This window comes from Notothenia rossii (genome assembly GCF_949606895.1).
Source record: "Notothenia rossii genome assembly, chromosome: 7".
Taxonomy (NCBI): Eukaryota; Metazoa; Chordata; class Actinopteri; order Perciformes; family Nototheniidae; genus Notothenia; species Notothenia rossii.
Window position 1 is genome coordinate 80,467,123 of NC_136905.1, and position 14,543 is coordinate 80,481,665.

At 39.3% G+C, this 14,543-nt stretch overlaps 2 gene segments (V, D, J or C); one reads left to right on the forward strand and one right to left on the reverse strand.

Moving 5' to 3' along the window:
- Positions 1–14,543, forward strand: part of LOC307047308 (Ig kappa chain V region Mem5-like) — a 161,785-nt gene that overhangs the window by 83,176 nt on the left and 64,066 nt on the right.
- Positions 4,423–6,336, reverse strand: LOC307047318 (Ig lambda-1 chain C region-like). The segment is given in 2 exons: positions 6,302–6,336; positions 4,423–4,875 (listed from the first exon to the last, which is right to left on the reverse strand).

The window sequence follows — 14,543 nt, forward strand, 5'->3', positions numbered from 1 at the left end:
CTCTGAGTCCTGACTCTCCATTGCTACAGAAGTTTCCCTTACAGGTAGTACTGTCTCTGAGCCTGTCACCCTGGAGAAGGGAGTTCCACAGGGCTCTATTTTGGGGCCCTTGCTCTTTTTATCATATGTAAACAATATTTGTAATCAGATGCAATTTTCTACCTATCATATGTATTCTGATTACACTATTTTATACTCATGTGCTCCTTCTCTGGATATGGCGGTTTCCAATTTAAAATCTGATTGTATCAACCTGCAGCATGCACTGCTTGATTCTAAACTGCTTTTGAACAGTAAGAAAACCAAAGCAATGCTTTTTGCTCCCAAGTCAGCGTCCTATTGCCTCTCCATTGACACCCTTACTGGCGTCTCTGTTGAGTTTGTCGATACATACAAATATCTGGGCTTTTAGTTGGACAGAAATCTAAACTTTAAAAACCACATTGAAGTTCTAACTAAGAAATTGAAATTCACTCTTGGCTTCCTTTACAGACTTAAACGTTGTTTTTCAACTTCTTCCCGTAAAAGGTTGGTCTCTGGCTTATTCCTGTCCCAGCTTGACTACGGTGATACAATCTATAGATTTGCCTGTCCCACTGTTTTGGCCAAACTTGACCCACTCTCCCATGCTGCACTGCGATACATATCAAATGCACCCTATAGGACTCATCATTGCCCACTGTATAGCCTAAATGGATGGTCCTCACTTAGTATGCGTAGGATGCAGCATTGTTTTTATTATTGTATAAAGCCATTTTAGGAAAGCTTCCACTGTACATATGTGCCAGATTTGCTCCAGTTTGTGACTCTAACAACCTCAGATCCAGTGCCTGGATACGGTTCCAGGTTCCTGCCGTGTGGACTGAGGCTGGAAAAAGGAGTCTTTTTTATTCTGGTCCTTGGTCTTGGAATGACCTTCAATCAAGCCTCAAACTGAGGGCACTTGTCCCTATAGCCTGTTTTAAATTGAAGTTGTCTGAGGTCCTTACCACCAGCTGCTCTTGCAGTAATAAGTAGTGTACCTTTCTTACTGTCCCAAATGTGCTCAATGTAGTGACTGCTGTTCATCTTTTCTTTACTTAGTTGTGTTCTCTGTATTTTAAATGTCTGTGTTATGTGTAAGAACGTGTAACGTTGCTGCCTTCTTGGCCAGGTCAGCATTGTAAATGAGATTTTGTCTCAATGTTTTCATCTGGTTAAATAAAGGTTCAATACATTTAAAAAAAAATGTATTAGCCATGGAAAGAGATGCACGATACAACTTAGAGACAAAAAGAGCAAAGAGAGAGAGGAGAAAATAGACCCAACAAGTCCACAAAGAAATGCAAAATGATGAGAAAGAGGCATGACGCCACAAAGAAGTGCTCAATGACTTCATAAAGAGGCAAAACAACTACAAAGAGACCCAGACAGACTCTAGATTGTTATACAGGGCGACTGCAAAGCGATAAAGACTCACAAGAGAACTTTGCTCCGATAAAGAAGGGACTTTTATGTCACTGTATCTCAGATTCAGTGCATGATGTGAAAGATTCAAATGTCTCTACATACTCCTGTTTCGACTCAAGAGGGCAGCATTGTTGTTTTTCATGCAGATGTACCACAGACAACTCTCAGAGGAGATTTGTTGGCCTTGATGCACAATTATCCAGTTTTTAAATAAGGTTATTGCTGGTTTTACTGCTGGTACTGGTAGTCTACATCCAGGGTGAGATACTGATTTGAGTCTACAGAGAGTGCATTAACCAGCCTTTACAGAAATAGGGTTAGTTTAGTTTAATGTTCAAACTGTTCTTCATATAAAATAGTTCACATTCAGTAGCTATGTTTTATTAGTCTGTCTCGGAGCTGTAGTGGATTTGAAATGAAAGTCACTCCCACCACCAAGAGCTGAAGATGCATGAAGTGACTGCTGTATGGGAGCTAATGTGGGCCTCATGTAGTCATACAAGAAACTCCCTGGTATGAAACAGCGTACAGAGTGCTGAGCTGTGACCTGACCTGAGGTTCTGATACGCACCACCGGCACAAACGTACAGAAACTACATGAGCCCCAGTCAGAGGGGAAGTGGAACTCAAATGTTCCCCTTTCCTAATCCAGATGTTCAATTATATACATAGTCACTAAGAGAAAAAGGTCATCTCTGATGAGAGATTAATGTAAAACAGGGTCTACAGTGTGACACTATGTGACGAGTGCTGTGTTGGACATTTATTAACCAGGCAATACAATACAATGCATAGATCAGGGGTGTCTCGTACATTTTAATTGACCCTCATCAAATTCTAAAAGTATAATGGAATATGGCCCACACCTGAAACTTCAGCTTGTCTTATATTATACTTCTTAAATATATATGTTGACATATATTACACAGTAGTATTCATGAGGTAATAAACCCACTTTTCAAACACATTTAAGTTGAAAACATTTTCTAACAAATTTTACTTGATAAAAAAAATAGCCCAATTACTTATTTGCATAACAAGCTTGAAATATATACTTCATATTTCCCCTTATCTTAAGCAATCTGAGGCTTCTGTTTAAGGAATGAGCTGCCAACACTTTTTATAACAAAATAAATGAAACCCTATGGAGAGCTGTGAGCTTTTCTTCTTAAATCATATTCAAGTAACAAGCATGATTTACCTACATTTGATTGATTTAACTTATAACTTAATTTATGAGGCAAAATACCTCACCTGTAGTGAGTGGCCCAGCCCTTTGTATGTGTTTCTCTATGTGGCCCCCTCATTGAGTTAAAATCATCCAGTCTTGACAGACCTGTTAGATATTAGATGTCTCTCTGTTGCATGGCATGCTGTGTCTCTATTCAGTGGATTTGATAACAAGAAGGGACATCCTAGAGAATCAAACACTCAGTGGATATTGAGTTCAATGTAGATCGATTTACCAGCAGGGGAACTGTTAAACTGTTCATGAGAGACTTAAGAAAGAAGTGGAAACAAGGAAAGATGTTTGCAAAGAAAAGAACGTACCAAGAAGAGCATTACCCTCACATTTAAGAGTGACTCTGAATGACCAAATGATGTTCAAGAGATGTTAAACCGTAACTAAAACTCACCTCAACTGCATTTTGGTTTCTCAAGGACAGGTGTCTGTGTGACGTGTGAAATGTCATTTGCATGATTGTAATGCTTCACTGCTCCTCACAGCTTTAAGGTCTTGTGTCACGTAGAGTCTGAACCGTGTTCCTGCACTCATCCTGAAAACTGGAGATCATGTTGTCATTAACTCTGCTTGTCATGTTGGGCTTTCTGTGTCAGGGTGAGAGACTTTGAAAATGTATCATCTGAAATGATAGGAGTAATGTATGTGTGGTTCAATGTTTGTCTTTTCTTTTCATGTTTGCATCCAATGTGCTTTGTCTTTAACTCTTTCTGTTATCATTTAAACTGCTGCTCCATGTTGTTGGTTATCTAACATTTCACTTCTCATTTCAGAGTCTTCTGCCAACAATTTCCTGACTCAGACTGACACATCCAAGACTGTTAGTCCTGGAGGGACTGTGACCATCAGCGCTACAGGGAGCTCTAATATTGGTGGTCGTCTCAGTTGGTATCTTCAGAAACCTGGACAGGCTCCTAAACTTCTTATACACTCATCATCAACTCTGTTCTCTGGAACTGAGCCTAGATTCAGTGGTACTAGATCTGGTACTCAGTACACTTTAACCATCAGTAACGTTAAGGATGTTGATGCAGGAGATTACTATTGTCTGGGCTACCATAGTGATGGCACGTTCACACAGTGATTTAGAGCCGTACAAAAACCTCCTTCAGTCTGAAGTGAAGCGTCCTGCTGCAGCTGCAGAGGTGAAGAGACTGAGAGGAGGAGAACTGGTCCAGTGAACACAAGAGTCATCAAGCAGAACCACCATGAATCCAGATAAAGCTGAAACACACTCACAGACACTCTTCAACACCCTGTTTAAACTATATTAATGTCACCCTGAACACAGAGCTGACAGGAACTTCACCAAACACTAACTCCATATTCACACTATGTTGAAAAAATAAATACTTGAAAATCTAAACATCTACTCTCAGCTCAGATTAAAGGCTGATCTTATTTATGAGCCATAAACTTTCTGCCTCACTAAAAATCAAGTTCACATCAGGATCAAATTCTTAATCACGATAAAACAGTGTAGTAACTTTCCTTCACCACCACATCAATTTCATTGCCACTTAAAAAATAAATATCCAAAGCTTTATCTTGTTCTGCTGATAGAAGTGCAGAATGTTATAAAACCTTTGAATGTCTCACTACTTTAAATAAAACACCAAACACTTCATCATGTTATTTATCAGAGAAAGCTTTATTAGGAACATCCTGAATCATCAACATGACAGTTACTAAGCACACTCTCATCTCTGCTGAGCTTCACACATCACTCTCTAAGTTGTTGCTGTCCAACACTTTACAGCAGTGTTGTTCTCGGCCACACAAAGCTTCACTTCCCTCTCCAAACATTAAAGCTCCTGATGATCAGAGCAGCATGTGTTCTCCTGGGCTCCAGCGGCCCCTCTAGCCCTCACACTGGCTCCTGTGGAGGGACTGGGTCTGGCTGTGGGCATGATGGAGGACCTTGCAGGAGTACAGCTCTCCTGACATCCAGCGCTCCTGGCTCAGGCTCAGGCTGCTGCTGCTGCTGTAGAGTCCGCTCTTCTCCTCCTCCGAGCTGCTCAGGACCCCCTCTGTCACCTGTGTGCCGTCCACCTCCCAGCTCACCACGGCTCCCTGAGGAGAGTAGCCGGTCAGCAGGCAGGCCAGCGTGAGCGAGCCCCCAGAGAGCTGCTCAGAGGAGGAGGGGGCCAGCAGAGAGACGGAGGGCCTGAGCATGGAGCCCGCTGCAGGGGAGAGAGACACAAGGAGCAGATGAACTTCCACTGAGGGACAGACGCTGTGAGACAGAGTCCATACAGGACACATTCAAACATTCAGAGGCTTTACTGTCATATGCACAGTAGCTGCAGTGAATCAGAACCAGAGTCAGAATACCTTTAGTAGTCCCACAGAGGGGACGTTCACGCTGTGACAGCAGAAAAGAGCCAGAGACAGCTTCATGTTACGAAGAAGCATGCATACAAAAGTATTCAAGTAAAAAAAAGTTATAATATAATAAAAAATAAAATAAAAAGTTACACAATTTGCAAAATACACATCCTGTAACAGTTCTGAGGATTTAGCAGCCAGGTACATATTGCACATATTGCACATATTGCACATATTGCACATGGCGATGTAGATAAGCCAATGAAAAGCCCAAGGCTCCTCCAACAATGCAACATACAAATATGTAGGACATAAAACAATAAAAGATATTTTAAAAACATTCAAATAGTTCCAGAACAAACAGAATGAGGAAGGAAATGAGGGTTTGATAAATAAAATCAAATGTTAAACTTGATGTTTGGAGTTAGAGTGTTATTCTGTAGCTCTCATCAGAACAAGAATTATACATTGAAGGTACAGGACAGAGAAACTGGGGGTCAGCTGTGAGCATGAGCTGTGATCACAAGAGGAGCTGAGGCATGGGAGAACACGAGGGTTTCATTCATCAAATCAAACGGTGATACTTTATATCATTCTGCCATTTAAAATAATGAATCTTCTTCTTTGGCACTCATCCAAACTCCTGAAGAGTTACATGAAAGTATGCAACGTAATGAAGGTGTTCATGTAATGATCATTATATGAAAAGCTTTATCTCTGCTTTACAATGTTTCAGAATGAATAACTAATCTCTGCAATCATTTACTGTTAAGAAAAACAAAAAGTAACATCTTCTACAGTTGAAGACTTTGTCATCTGTTTGTTTCACTTCCTTTGAACTCTTTGAAACTAACGGACTGTGAACGCACCCTGCAGCGACTCTGAATGTACAAAAACACACTTTCATTTGTTTTAACGGATCCTCAGCAGATTTGATATCAAACACTTGTTGAATGTTAAAATATATACAAATTAAAATGCAAAATACAATTAGGTTTTATGACATAGCAGCTGTTCTTTGGTCAATTGTGAGCTAAAAATGTGTTTATATCTTATTAATAAAGAAAAGTAAAACGTACATATATTTCACCGTAACATCTTCTTCAATATTAAATAAAACTAACTTTGCTTAATGTTTTTAAATTCTTCAGACAAGCTTTATAGATTTAAAAAATATCAACATAATGTATAATATCCAAAATAATTTCTTGATTTATCATATTCTGATTCAAAAGGAAATGTAATGTTTTGTGTTATAAAATATAAATCTGTGGTACTTACAGTGAACGATGAGTTTGGTTCCTCCACCAAAAGTCCACCACAGTGATACAAACTCATCGAGTGGCCGTACAAAAACCTCCTGCACTGTCAACAAGCATGTATCACTGAGAGAGCTCCCTGATCTCACTGATAACAGAGACACATATACAGTTTTTAAATCAACAAAGCTTTTCTAAAGATATGGATTACATATCTGGAAGAATTAAGAAGATTTATGTAATTTTTCATCACTTTTCTACACCTGGCAGAGAAACCATTACAGTCTGCTACACAACTAACTTTGTCAGTTTTATATTAGTTTCTACACGGTTAAATGAACATGAGGCTTTGAAATAATAGTTATGAACAAATGTATTTGAAACAGAACTGAAACATGTTATTTATCTACAGTGAATCTCTGTATGTATGTTAATGTCAGACAAACAGACATATCATACCAACCAGAGTGGACTCAAACTCAAATCCTCATCTCCACTCCTGATATAAATCTGTTCTTCCATTCAGATGATAGACGGTGTAAATCCAGACAGTGTTCCTCCTGGTTTCGTGTCCCACGTTGCCTTCAGTGTGCTGAGAGCAGAAACATCATTTCCATAGAGAGGAGGCTTTGCATGGTCAGCTGATCCTCCAGTGAACTGAGAAGGTTTATAGTCCTGTGAGTTCAACACTGCAGGACTCACATCTGTCAGTCAGCAGAAAGCACCATGACTCTCATCACCATCCTCATCTGGACGCTGGCCTGCTGCTGTTTCACAGGTTCATTCACTCAGCAACATTTCAAACATCATGTGCTGCCTTTCCTCTCCTTTCTTTCTGCTGAGAAATCAATCATCTGTTTTTGTGTGCAGGATGCAGCGGTCAGGTGACTGTGACTCAGCCTGCAGTCGAGACGTCTGCTCCAGGATCCACCGTCACTCTCACCTGTAAAACCAGCAGAAATGTTGGAGGTTGTAGTAGTGGTCAATGTATGTTCTGGTATCAACAGAAATCTGGACAGCCTCCAAAGCTCCTGATAAAATCTACGAGCACACGTGTATCAGGAACAGAACCTCGGTTTAGTGGCAGTGGAAGCGGCTCTGACTTCTCTATGACCATCACTGGACTGAAGGCTGAAGATGCAGCAGTTTATTCCTGTCAGAGTTTCCACTACATAAACAGTGTTAATCTGTTCACACAGTGATTTGTCGTCGTACAAAAACCTCCCTCAGTCAGACTGCAGAGACTCTGAGCTGTTACAGCAGGAACCACCTGCAGCTGCTGAAGAGGAAGAGACTGACACAGCCCACTGAACTCAGAGCTGACAGGAACCCACCCAGCACTATTCACTTCTTATTCTTAAATATACATATGTTAATGGGTTAATGAGATTAAACCCAGTCCAAAACACATTCTATGTAAAAGCAGCATTACACACAAACCTTATTGTGATCTCTGCTTCCCCGAATTAAAACAACAAACGCTCTTTAGCTTTTCCCCACATGTCTCCACTCGGTGTGCTTCACAGCAGGAGCATCTCTGGCCTCTCTGGAGTTATTATTTAATCATTATTATAAAGATCCTGATTCAAAATGACAAAGATCAATCTAATGAAGTCTTTAAAATGTTAAACTGTGGCTGATTAAAACCCTCTTATTTACATCAATCAATGAACTGATCCATTAGTTAACCTCAAATTCACATCTTAGTTCAAAACTTCAGGTTTTCTAACAACCAGTTTCATTGAAGTTTCCTGAAATGTTTTTTTGTTCCATTATTGAAACCAAAAACAGCAGGAACATCCAAGAGACGTTGAGTTTGAACATGATTTGACCCCTGACCCCCCCTGAGACCACCAGTGCAAAGCAGAGGCTTTAGGACTAGCAGACGTGCATCAGAATCAGAATCAAGTTTATTACCAGATACTTTGACACATACAAGGAATTAGCTTTGGTGTCTGGTGGTACGAACATAAACAATCTAAGAAAAAAAGTTGCCATAGTAGGTACAAAATATAAAGACAATATAAATAAGTATTTACGGCTCATTTTTATTTAAAAGACCTTACAAGTGAAACACTAAAACACTAGGACAATGAATATATGACAATATATGGCAAACTACAGTGAATTATATTTAAAGTGGAGGGCTGTGCAGACATGTGTAAAATGCAGTCAGAGTTGAGCATGAACATGGCTCTCAGAATTAAGAAAGGAAAAAGAACAAGGTGTTGTTCACATGATGTGCAATAATGTAACTCTGTGTGACTGGTGAAGCCACACACAGTCTACTATTCAACATACTTATTAGTGTGAATGCTGTTCAACTATTGTTCTTCAAATCTTTATTCTTCCGCATCTTATTATTGTGCTTTCTTCCTGCATGTTCCTGCCTGTGTACATGACATAAGCTGCTCACAACCAATTGCCCCTTGCAGGATTAATAAAGTTGTTGATTGATTATTTCAACCAAATTTCACCGTCTAACTACTTCAGCATACTTTCAGCTACAGAGACCATTCAAATATTACAATGTTCAGCTCCTTCAGGACATGTGTGCTATGACTTTTCTTGTTTTGACATTTATACTTTTTAAAATATACCACATATTAAACTTGTATTTGTACAATGTATCCCCATGGGAGTATCCTTCAAATCCTCTTTTACATACACCGTGTTTAAAATGCTGCTCCTTCAGAATACTTTCAGCTACAGACTTCATTCCAACTTTGAAACGGTCACAAAACATTCAGCTATTACATTTGTTTTCAGCTTTTTGATATCTTTTAGAGTTTTTGACTCATCAACAATTACGTTTTGGTAAAGGTTCAGGCCGTTGTAGATTATATAATGGTTGTCTATGGGATGGACTCTTCAGGGCTAGAGAGCGTCACATCATCACTTAGAGTGTAGAGGGTGGTGCATCTGCCTGGTTTGGCACCCCCACGATAACTTTGTTAATGGTGGTCGTACTCCCACCAAAATCACACCGGTGTTTGCTGTCCTCCTCTAGTTTGTGCACACAAAAGCATTTTACTCTGGGCTCAGCAGGTGAGAAACTAAAGAGGGGCTTCCACATGTGGCAGACCAGGTGTTGGTGCTGCCGGAGTTGGCGAACCCCACTTTAACTTTGTCCAGTTGTACTGTCACCAAAATCCCACCGGTGTTGGTTCTTTCCATTTTATCTGAGAAGGTTTTCCATCTTCTGTCTAATGTTATGTTGGTGTCTCGTTTCGGTCATAACGCCATTTGCTGGTTTCAGAGTTATCTAACCGACCGTACTCAATGCGTCAGGTTGGGTAGTACTGTCTTTGACCCTGTCACCTTGGAAAAGGGAGTTCCACAGGGCTCTATTTTGGGGCCTTTGCTCTTTTTATCATATGTAAACGATATTTGTAATCAGATGCAATTTTCTACCTATCATATTATTACATTAAATGTCACTTGTTAGAAGCTTTTTTTCCAAAGCGACTTACATACATTCAATACTGTGGGCAATCCCTACATGAACAATTTAGGGGGAAGTGTCTTGTCCAAGGACACAGCGGAATATTGACCGCAGCAGGATTCAAACCAGTGGCCCCATGCCCCCGTGATCCGAAGATCAGCGCACTAACCACTGAGCCACAATCTCCCTATGTATAATGACGACACTATTTTATACTCATGTGCTCCTTCTCTGGATATGGCTGTTTCCAATTTAAAATCTGATTTTATCACGCTGCAGCATGCGCTTCTTGATTCTAAACTGCTATTGAATGGTAAGAAAACCAAAGCAATGCTTTTTGCTCCCAAGTCAGCGTCCTCTTGCCTCTCCATTGACACCCTTGCTGGCATCTCTGTTGAGTTTGTTGATACATACAAATATCTGAGCTTTTAGTTGGACAGAAATCTAAACTTTAAACACCATATTGAAGTTCTAACTAAGAAATTGAAATTCACTCTTGGCTTCCTTTACAGACTTAAACGTTGTTTTTCAACTTCTTCCTGTAAAAGGTTGTTCTCTAGCTTATTCCTGTCCCAGCTGGACTACGGTGATACAATCTATAGATTTGCCTGTCCCACTGTTTTGGCCAAACTTGACCGACTCTACCATGCTGCACTGCGATACATATCAGATGCACCCTATAGGACTCATCTTTGCACACTGTATAGCCTAACTGGATGGTCCTCACTTAGTATGCGTAGGATACAGCATTGGTTTTTATTATTGTATAAAGCTATTTTAGGAAAGCTTCCACTGTACATATGTGCCAGATTTGCTCCAGTTTGTGACTCTTACAACCTCAGATCCAGTGCCTGGACACGGTTCCAGGTTCCTGCCGTGTGGACTGAGGCTGGAAAAAGGAGTCTTTTTTATTCTGGTCCTTGGTCTTGGAACGACCTTCAATCAAGCCTCAAACTGATGGCACTTGTCCCTATAGCCTGTTTTAAATTGAAGTTGTCTGAGGTCCTTACCACCAGCTGCTCTTGCAGTAATAAGTAGTGTACCTTTCTTACTGTCCCAAATGTGCACAATGTAGTGACTGCTGTTCGTCTTTTCTTTACTTAGTTGTGTTCTCTGTATTTTAAATGTCTATGTTATGTGTAAGAACGTGTAACGTTGCTGCCTTCTTGGCCAGGTCAGCATTGTAAATGAGATTTTGTCTCAATGTTTTCATCTGGTTAAATAAAGGTTAAATACATTTTTTATAAAGCCATGGAAAGAGATGCACGATGCAACTTAGAGACACAATGAGCAAAGAGAGAGGAGAAAATAGACCCAACAAGTCCACAAAGAAATGCAAAATGATGAGAAAGAGGCATGACGCCACAAAGAAGTGCTAAATGACTTCATAAAGAGGCAAAACAACTACAAAGAGACCCAGACAGACTCTAGATTGTTATACAGGGCGACTGCAAAGCGATGAAGACTCACAAGAGAACTTTGCTCCGATAAAGAAGGGACTTTTATGTCACTGTATCTCAGATTCAGTGCATGATGTGAAAGATTCAAATGTCTCTACATACTCCTGTTTCGACTCAAGAGGGCAGCATTGTTGTTTTTCATGCAGATGTAACACAGACAACTCTCAGAGGAGATTTGTTGGGCTTGATGCACAATTATCCAGTTTTTAAATAAGGTTATTGCTGGTTTTACTGCTGGTACTGGTAGTCTACATCCAGGGTGAGATACTGATTTGAGTCTACAGAGAGTGCATTAACCAGCCTTTACAGAAATAGGGTTAGTTTAGTTTAATGTTCAAACTGTTCTTCATATCAAATATTTCACATTCAGTAGCTATGTTTTATTTCTCTGTCTCGGAGCTGTAGTGGATTTGAAATGAAAGTCACTCCCACCACCAAGAGCTGAAGATGCATGAAGTGACTGCTGTATGGGAGCTAATGTGGGCCTCATGTAGTCATACAAGAAACTCCCTGGTATGAAACAGCGTACAGAGTGCTGAGCTGTGACCTGACCTGAGGTTCTGATACGCACCACCGGCACAAACGTACAGAAACTACATGAGCCCCAGTCAGAGGGGAAGTGGAACTCAAATGTTCCCCTTTCCTAATCCAGATGTTCAATTATATACATAGTCACTAAGAGAAAAAGGTCATCTCTGATGAGAGATTAATGTAAAACAGGGTCTACAGTGTGACACTATGTGACTAGTGCTGTGTTGCACATTTATTAACCAGGCAATCCAATACAATGCATAGATCAGGGGTGTCTCATACATTTTAATTGACCCTCATCAAATTCTAAAAGTATAATGGAATATGGCCCACACCTGAAACTTGAGCTTTTCTTATATTATACTTCTTAAATATATATGTTGACATATATTACATAGTAGTATCCATGAGGTAATAAGCCCACTTTTCAAATACATTTAAGTTGAAAACTATTTCTAACAAATCTTACTTGATAAGAAAAAAAGCCCAATAACTTATTTGCATAACAAGCTTGAAATATATACTTCATATTTCCCCTTATCTTAAGCAATCTGAGGCTTCTGTTTAAGGAATTAGCTGCCAACACTTTTTATAACAAAATAAATGAAACTCTATGGAGAGCTGTGAGCTTTTCTTCTTAAATCATATTCAGGTAACAAGCATGATTTACCTACATTTGATTGATTTAACTTATAACTTAATTTATGAGACAAAATACCTCACCTCTAGTGAGTGGCCCAGCCCTTTGTATGTGTTTCTCTATGTGGCCCCCTTAAGTGTTAAGGACAGGTATCTGTGTGACGTGTGAAATGTCATTTGCATGATTGTAATGCTTCACTGCTCCTCACAGCTTTAAGGTCTTGTGTCACGTAGAGTCTGAACCGTGTTCCTGCACTCATCCTGAAAACTGGAGATCATGTTGTCAGTAACTCTGCTTGTCATGTTGGGCTTTCTGTGTCAGGGTGAGATACTTTGAAAATGTATCATCTGAAATGATAGGAGTAATGTATGTGTGGTTCAATGTTTGTCTTTCCTTTTCATGTTTGCATCCAATGTGCTTTGTCTTTAACTCTTTCTGTTATCATTTAAACTGCTGCTCCATGTTGTTGGTTATCTAACATTTCACTTCTCATTTCAGAGTCTTCTGCCAACAAGTTCCTGACTCAGACTGACACATCCAAGACTGTTAGTCCTGGAGGGACTGTGACCATCAGCGCTACAGGGAGCTCAGATATTGGTGCTGATCTCAGTTGGTATCTTCAGAAACCTGGACAGGCTCCTAAACTTCTTATATACTCATCATCAACTCTGTTCTCTGGAACTGAGCCTAGATTCAGTGGTACTAGATCTGGTACTCAGTACACTTTAACCATCAGTAACATTAAGGATGTTGATGCAGGAGATTACTATTGTCTGGGTGATCATGGTAGTGGCGTGTTCACACAGTGATTTAGAGCCGTACAAAAACCTCCTTCAGTCTGAAGTGAAGCGTCCTGCTGCAGCTGCAGAGGTGAAGAGACTGAGAGGAGGAGAACTGGTCCAGTGAACACAAGAGTCATCAAGCAGAACCACCATGAATCCAGATAAAGCTGAAACACACTCACAGACACTCTTCAACACCCTGTTTAAACTATATTTATGTCATTCAATTCAGTCTCTTTATGAGTGAGCTGGGAAAGTTAGATTCTTGTTGAACTATAGCCACTGATATCAACATATATTTAACAGTAACTTTATGAATGGCTGTACAAAACAATTAATGATATTACCGCAGTCCAAACATATGCAACACAATTTAAATCATTTGAAGTACTGTAAACACGCAATGTTGTTGTTTACACACCACTGTGTATTTTAATAGATTGAGTATTTAAAAAACTCAATCTATTAAAATGTGTTGACTTAGTAAAGCTTAAAACAGTACTGATTATGCACAACATTTTCCGTAACAAAATGCCTACTAACATTCAAAAGCAGTTCCAAACCACAGTCAGGAAATACCCAGCTAGGCATCCTGACTGGTTGTGTAGCAAGCCCTGTAGAACAACCATCAAATCACAGCTGATCCATAAACGGAGTTAGAACGTGCAATGGACTTCACCCAGACCTTTCAAGTATCACTTGTCATCAACAATTCAAAACGTAATAAAAAAAAATTATATTTGCAGATTTCTCCAGCTAACAAATATTGGGTATTCCCGGAATTCTTTTTTTCTTTATTATTATTTTTTATTTTTTAGAACTAATACCTTCTCAGTTTGTGTATTTATTTAATATGGTCTACATTACTTTACATTTATTTTGTCCTTCTTATTTCTTTTCATCGTTATGGGGTTGAGTTATTATTTCAGCCCTGGAAATTGCCTTGCAATATTTGTATTGGTGTATATGAGTGCATGTGTGTACGTATACACTTGAACATGTGTATATTTTGTGTATGTGTGAACATATGAATGTAAAAAAAGTCACTTGAAAATAAGTGTTCATAATGTTTATATGCATATATTATTATTATCATTATTCATTTGCCAAGTACATGTGTACATATGTATATATTTATATAGTATTTTCATTTTCAAAAATGGAAGTTGAAACTGCTATTGACATGTGCAGAAAATCACCCTCTAGTTTTTCTTATATATACCTATATATGATTAATTTTGTTCTTACCCTAACTTTTATTAATTTTTTCTCCAGTTTTCTTTCGTTTTCTTTATTTCTTTGTACTCCTTCATTTCTATACGTTTTTGACGCAATAATGCCAATGTTATATTAGGATGATTCACAGGAGGGCTACTTCCCGTAAGCTATGCTTCAGCCCTCCCGCT